The following is a 6,101-nucleotide window of genomic DNA, read 5'->3' on the forward strand; positions in this document are numbered from 1 at the left end:
AATGCCTCTATGTTTAGTGGCTGTGAAACATACAACTTGATTTTTTTTCTTTTTGTATGACCTTACAAAATATCATAATAGTTTTTAAAATAATCTTAAAATGCGTTTTAAATAGTTTTTTATCAAAAGTTCAATAAACATGAGTTTTTTTATAGAAAAAAGACATTTTTTTCTCTAGCCGATCAAAGCTTTACTCTTACTGAATGACCTATTTTGAGAATTTGTAATTCAGAAATCATATCCATAGTTCTTTCTCAAAAATTTGATGAAATAATATGGAAATGTTGAAGAAACCATAAGAAAATAAGAGATTAAATAAACAACATTGACCATATCAATTCAGCAGCTACAATACAATTCTAAAACAATTTCTACAAGTCAAAAGCTACATTTTATCTCTATACTAAATGGCATACGTTATATATATCCGATACCAAAACCCCCCGAGTTTAATCAAAGATCTACAGTTGTATACTTCTTAAAACTTGCATTGTTTGACTTACCACATCGAGCAGTTGCAAATATTCATCCGCACCATCAACGAGACACTGCAAATTGATATCTCAACAGTGTTGGTTTGGATTAAGAGTATAACCAATTCAAGTCTAATATGCAATTTAACATTAAATCTTCAATGCACTACAAACAGGTTGCCTAATACATGACATGAACATAAAATCCGAAACATATCAACAAATCCCATATATATATCTCATGAAAAAAGAAATAAATAAAATGGTAATGTCTGTTGTCAAATTTGTGTCGATTAGTTGACATTGAAAACAATTCCTTATAGAATAACCAATATTTGCAAGAAAGTAATCATGTTGCATGTTCAAAATACATAATAGATTGAGAGAATCTATTAATTCAATGTTGTACAGTCCAAATTACTGACTAAAACTAATAATATATGTCCAAACTGATGCATGATTCACATGAACTTTAGAGAGCAAAAACGTAAATGAACATGGAAATATATATATGTGTATATCTATCTATATATAGATGCATATTGGAACAATTGAACATGGAAATAGATACAACAAACCTTGTCAGCTTCGGCCAACTTCTTGCATATCCTGGCCTTCTGTTCATCTTGCAAATCATTGTCTTCAATCACCACTTCAAATATCTGTAGGAAACATCGAAGTTTTACATATTTCCATTCAGCCATTAAAAATACGACATTATATAGATTGAGAAATAACAAAACCTGTGAAAGCATTTGAGCCACTGGATATCCTTCTGCAAGTACATTGTTGACTTTCTTGTTTGCAGTATCGAAGTTACCACTTTTACAAGCAACAAAAAGTGCATCAACAACCTCCTGAGGGATAATCTACAATGGAAAAATTTTAGATAGTACATCATGCATTAATATAACAACACAAGAAAAATTCTGTGCATCTCTCGAGCAGTTTATTGATAATATTGAAGAAAAAAAATGGAAACCATCCACTATTAAATTACCAAAAAACCCTTATGATCATTGTGACAATTAATGGCAGAAAATAGGACACTTGAAACTCTTACAACACAAAAAATATAAGACATCATCTAGTTAAATTCAACCATCTGAAAAGAAAAAAAAACAACAGATAACACTTTGTGCAGTTATAGTCACTCTCAAATAGTTCTGTTTGGAACATGGATTCAAGAGAAAGCAGTGTTGCTGAGGCGAGAGTGGGACCAAAGTGAACCATTAGTAAGCACAACCATTTCTAAATATTCGTACTTAGAATCCTAGAAATGACAATGATCATGAAAATTCACATTACTCACCCAGAGACGTTAACAATCCTTTGAAGAGATTGATGATCCAAATAAGCGTGCAGCTGACTGGAGGGGAAAAAAATAAAAGTTAGAAAATAAGAAATGAGCAATTGGATTAATTGCCAATCCCATTCTACAATAATCTGATATTTTGTGTTAACATAAGAAGCATTTAAGGGCATCAATGATAAATCAGAATAACTGATAACCTAAATGCTAATATATGTCGCCCAACAAAATTTAACTTTGACTAATTATAGTAGAAAATGTTTACCCGTTAATCATCCAAGCTCCTAATCATGTTTAACATAATGTGGAATAACAAAAGAAACATTGTCAACCGAAATAATAATAACAATAATAATGTGATGATTCTGTAAGGACCCTAGATAGAAAATTAGTGGATTATTAGGAGAAAATGAAAATGGTTGTTTAGCAAGGCCATATTAGTAAATAGATGGTAAGTTGGTTAGGTCTTTTTGTTATAAATAGTGGGGAGGGGTTGGGGAGAGGTGTGAAGAATTTTGAAGAAAGATTTCCTTGTAAGGGAACCTTGGGAGTCTAGCCCTCTCGAAAGGCTAGGGTTACTTGTTACTTGTTCTTATGATCATCTAATATATATTTAATATTTGGATGTTTTTAAGTATTCTTGAGTTCATCTTTTCTCCTTGTTAGGTGGGATCCTAACAGATTCCTAATCTAAACATCTTTAACTTAATGGTGAACAGCAGTGTTGCATTTGAATCATACCTGTAAATATGTGATAGCTCGACGTAGGTCACCTTGAGAGATTGAACTTAAGGTTGAAAGAGCCTACACAGATTATAAGTTTACATCATATTAGCCATGCCAAATAGCTTTTTTCAAACCATAATTTCTATTACTTGGCAACAAAGAGCTAACCTCTCCGTCTAGACTAAGACCTTCTTCATTGCCGATGTGCAATATACGCTTACTCATAACCTCTTCAGAAAGTGGCTTAAACCTAAACTTTGCACACCTAGATGCAAGGGCTCTATAATCCTGCATAGATGAGGGGGGGAAAACTAAGACAACAGAATCCCCATGCTAGCACCGTGTCAAGACCAAGTAAAAGTAATCCATTGTAGAAATCAAGAACATAAGAAACCAGTTTCCAGTATTCTCCAACAAGTCAAATGATTGTGAACCATATATAAGGCACAAGACAAATTGATGCCACATTTTCGTAAATTGAACAGATGTTGCAAATATCTATAATAATCCCATGCCTCCATAAAAAAATGAATATAAAAAATCGAGAATGTCCAAATTTCACAAAAAATTGAGTAGCAACTGCTTCATTATATTCATCTCCAGCTCATTCACAAATTTTATCAAAATCAGACTCACACTGTTTTAAAGCCCTCCCCGTCATGCATCTGCAGGTCGGGTGCCTCGCCTTTAGGCTCACAAAATAAAGCACACCTCATGCATCGTTTGTGAAGCCCCAAGGCTCAAAGCCATGCCTTGGGGCTTTTTTATTATTTTTAGAAATATAAGTAATTGAGATTTTCCCTGCAATAATAACTAAAAAATGGAATTTACTAAACCTAAATGCAAAATGCCTCGAAAAAAGACTACGTTTTCTGTTTTGGGTTTTGCACTTGAGCCCTTGAAAACTATTGCGCTTTATTGTGCCTTGCGCTTAAGCGCCAGAAGACTTTTTCGCTTTAAAAAACATTGGGCTCCATAGTCTTTGTGAATTTACCTTTTTTGACAATTAAATTGTGGTCTAGTTAAAAACTAATCTATGGACCATAAACGGTGATGCAACCATTGCTTTCAAAGATCTGATCCACATACCCTCTCTCTCTCTCAATTATTTAACCGGAGGAAAACTACCACCAACCCTTCCAATTTTGTTTTCCATAAGTGGCTTGCAAGTTCATATGAGCTATGATTAATAATTTCGCCACAAAAGTTTGGAAACTGTCATAAGTATCAAAAGCAAAAATCCAAAAAATGCCACAACAATATATTGTAGACTACAAACATCAACCAAACAGGAAAAAAGAAAAGCAAAATTTACAACAATATAGAGAGGAATAAAACACGATAAAAGGAAGCTATGCCTTACCTGCTGATATAGTTGCAAATAAAAAAGAATCGTGTCACTTTGGAGTGTGTTTCCATGGTACGCCTCAAGGCATTCTACATCATGTTTCATATAAGGAAGAGAAAAAAGTTTAACTCACAGTAACTAAAAAAAGAAATTATATCTACATTGTGATCACACCTGAGCATCTTCAGTCATTGAATCAGCCTCATCCAGAATGATTATCTTGAATGGTGGACAAGGATAACCCCTGGATTTATTTTCTTTTGTAAGAAGTGTGAAGCTCATAACAAGAATGTTATGAAAAGTTATATTGATAGATATGATTAAGAAAAGTACCCTTGCCGTTGGCCACTGCTTACTGCAACACCAGCAAAATCTTTAATCTTAGTCCGAACAACATTAATCCCACGGTCATCACTTGCATTCAACTCCAAAACTCTAGACTTGTAAAGTTCGGGACTGCAAATAATACTTCTTCAGTCAAATATTTTGTGTATCAAATAAAAACTAAAAAGACATTAATTTTTGTCTATTTCATGTTTAATACAAATTAAGCAAGTAGGTTGAACGGTTTCATTATGAAATAAGCAAATCATAAATGTCTTGAGCAAAGACCTCCCAGAATCTCGCTAACACCATTTAACCATAATGATAATGAGATCACGATTGATTTATAGTTTCATGTATGAATCTATGATGCAAACCTCTTCACTAATCAGATAACACAAGAAGCACAGATACTTCAACTGTGGTAGACAATCAGTATCGAATCATATCAGATACCAATATTCCTTGACATGAGATTTGGCACATCTATTCATGTTGGATCTATAAAAAATGCAACTCATCTAATCTTCCTCAACTAAAAACTAAGCAGCCTATTTAAAAGCTCATTGCCCCAACCCAAACTAAAAGAAGATATAATAAAAATAAGGGAAAAAAAGTATAAACATGAACCTTAGAATCATCTAATATTCAACTCCATGCATGAGCCCCACAACGGTCACATGGGTGCACACACACATTGCCTAGAAAATTTTAATGAAAAAACGTATCCCGAATATATTCATATCCTAGTTGTTTAGAGATCAGTGTATCCATGTATCCCATCATATTCATGTATGTGCTTCATAACACAAGGTTTCATCTCAAAATCAATTGATGACGAGATAAGAGGACTGAGGAATAACTCATCTATCTCGGTAAGGGCGCAAGATCACACCATTTTTCAAATTTGAGATCCCATAACACCCACCCCAACTAAAGAATAAACAAAATTAAAATTCATAAAATTAAAATCTCCTCAAAACCAGTCAACCCCTCAACGGAAAGATTCCAAGATATTTCTTATAATGGATTCTGAATACCAAACACAAATCCACATCTTCCAAAAAGACAACAGGAACGAAAGAAGCACAAATAGAACTATATAAATCAGACAGGAGCAAATACGAACCCGAATAATTGATGGGCAATTGCAAGAGCAGTGGTGGTTTTTCCAGTACCAGGCGGTCCATAGAAGAGCATATGTGGACACTATCCAACCAACAATTGAATAGAAAATGAACACCGAGTTGCAAAGAGCATTACAAACACCATTAAAATAAAAAAGAGATATCAATGATAAGTACATTAGCAGTCTCGAGGGTGTTGGTGAGGACCCGAACCACCTCATCCTGATGCGCTACATCTTTCACTTGCTTCGGTCGACTATCAATCGGAAAAATGAACAACGGTAGAAAGAATGCAACAGATTCTGAGAAACAAGTGAATTGAAAAAGGGAAACGTACTATTTCTCCACCCATGGTTGAGAGCTCTGCAACAATGGTGCCATTTCTTCTAACGCTGATCCACTCTCCTCGGCACCGGAAATAGGGTTTATACTTCTTTTTCCGCGTTCAGTCGAGAGAGGATTAGCTTCAATTTTTAATCGGTCTTTGTTAATTAAACATGATAAAGCCCACAGCCCAAACATGAGGACTTTTATGGCCGATTTAAAGCCTATTTTATTATTAAGCCCAAAATATGCAACCTTAACTTTCTGTGGTTTTTCAGCTCAACATGACGTTTCATTGTAGGAATGGAAGGTTCAAAAAATATTAGTTAGTCTTAGTACCATTTGAAGTGAACTAAAATTTAATCTCTCATATTTGAATTTTAACTTTTATATAGTGATTATATTCTAACCTTTTTTTTTCAAATGATAGAGATAGAAAATCAAGAACAAAATATTTAAATTTTGTC

At 33.8% G+C, this 6,101-nt stretch overlaps 1 pseudogene; it reads right to left on the reverse strand.

Annotated features, from left to right (window-relative positions):
* Positions 1–284: 284 nt before the first annotated feature.
* LOC116406306 lies at positions 285–5,745 on the reverse strand (annotated as a pseudogene).
* Between the last annotated feature and the right edge of the window lie 356 nt (positions 5,746–6,101).

This window comes from Cucumis sativus, unplaced genomic scaffold, assembly GCF_000004075.3.
Source record: "Cucumis sativus cultivar 9930 unplaced genomic scaffold, Cucumber_9930_V3 scaffold85, whole genome shotgun sequence".
Taxonomy (NCBI): Eukaryota; Viridiplantae; Streptophyta; class Magnoliopsida; order Cucurbitales; family Cucurbitaceae; genus Cucumis; species Cucumis sativus.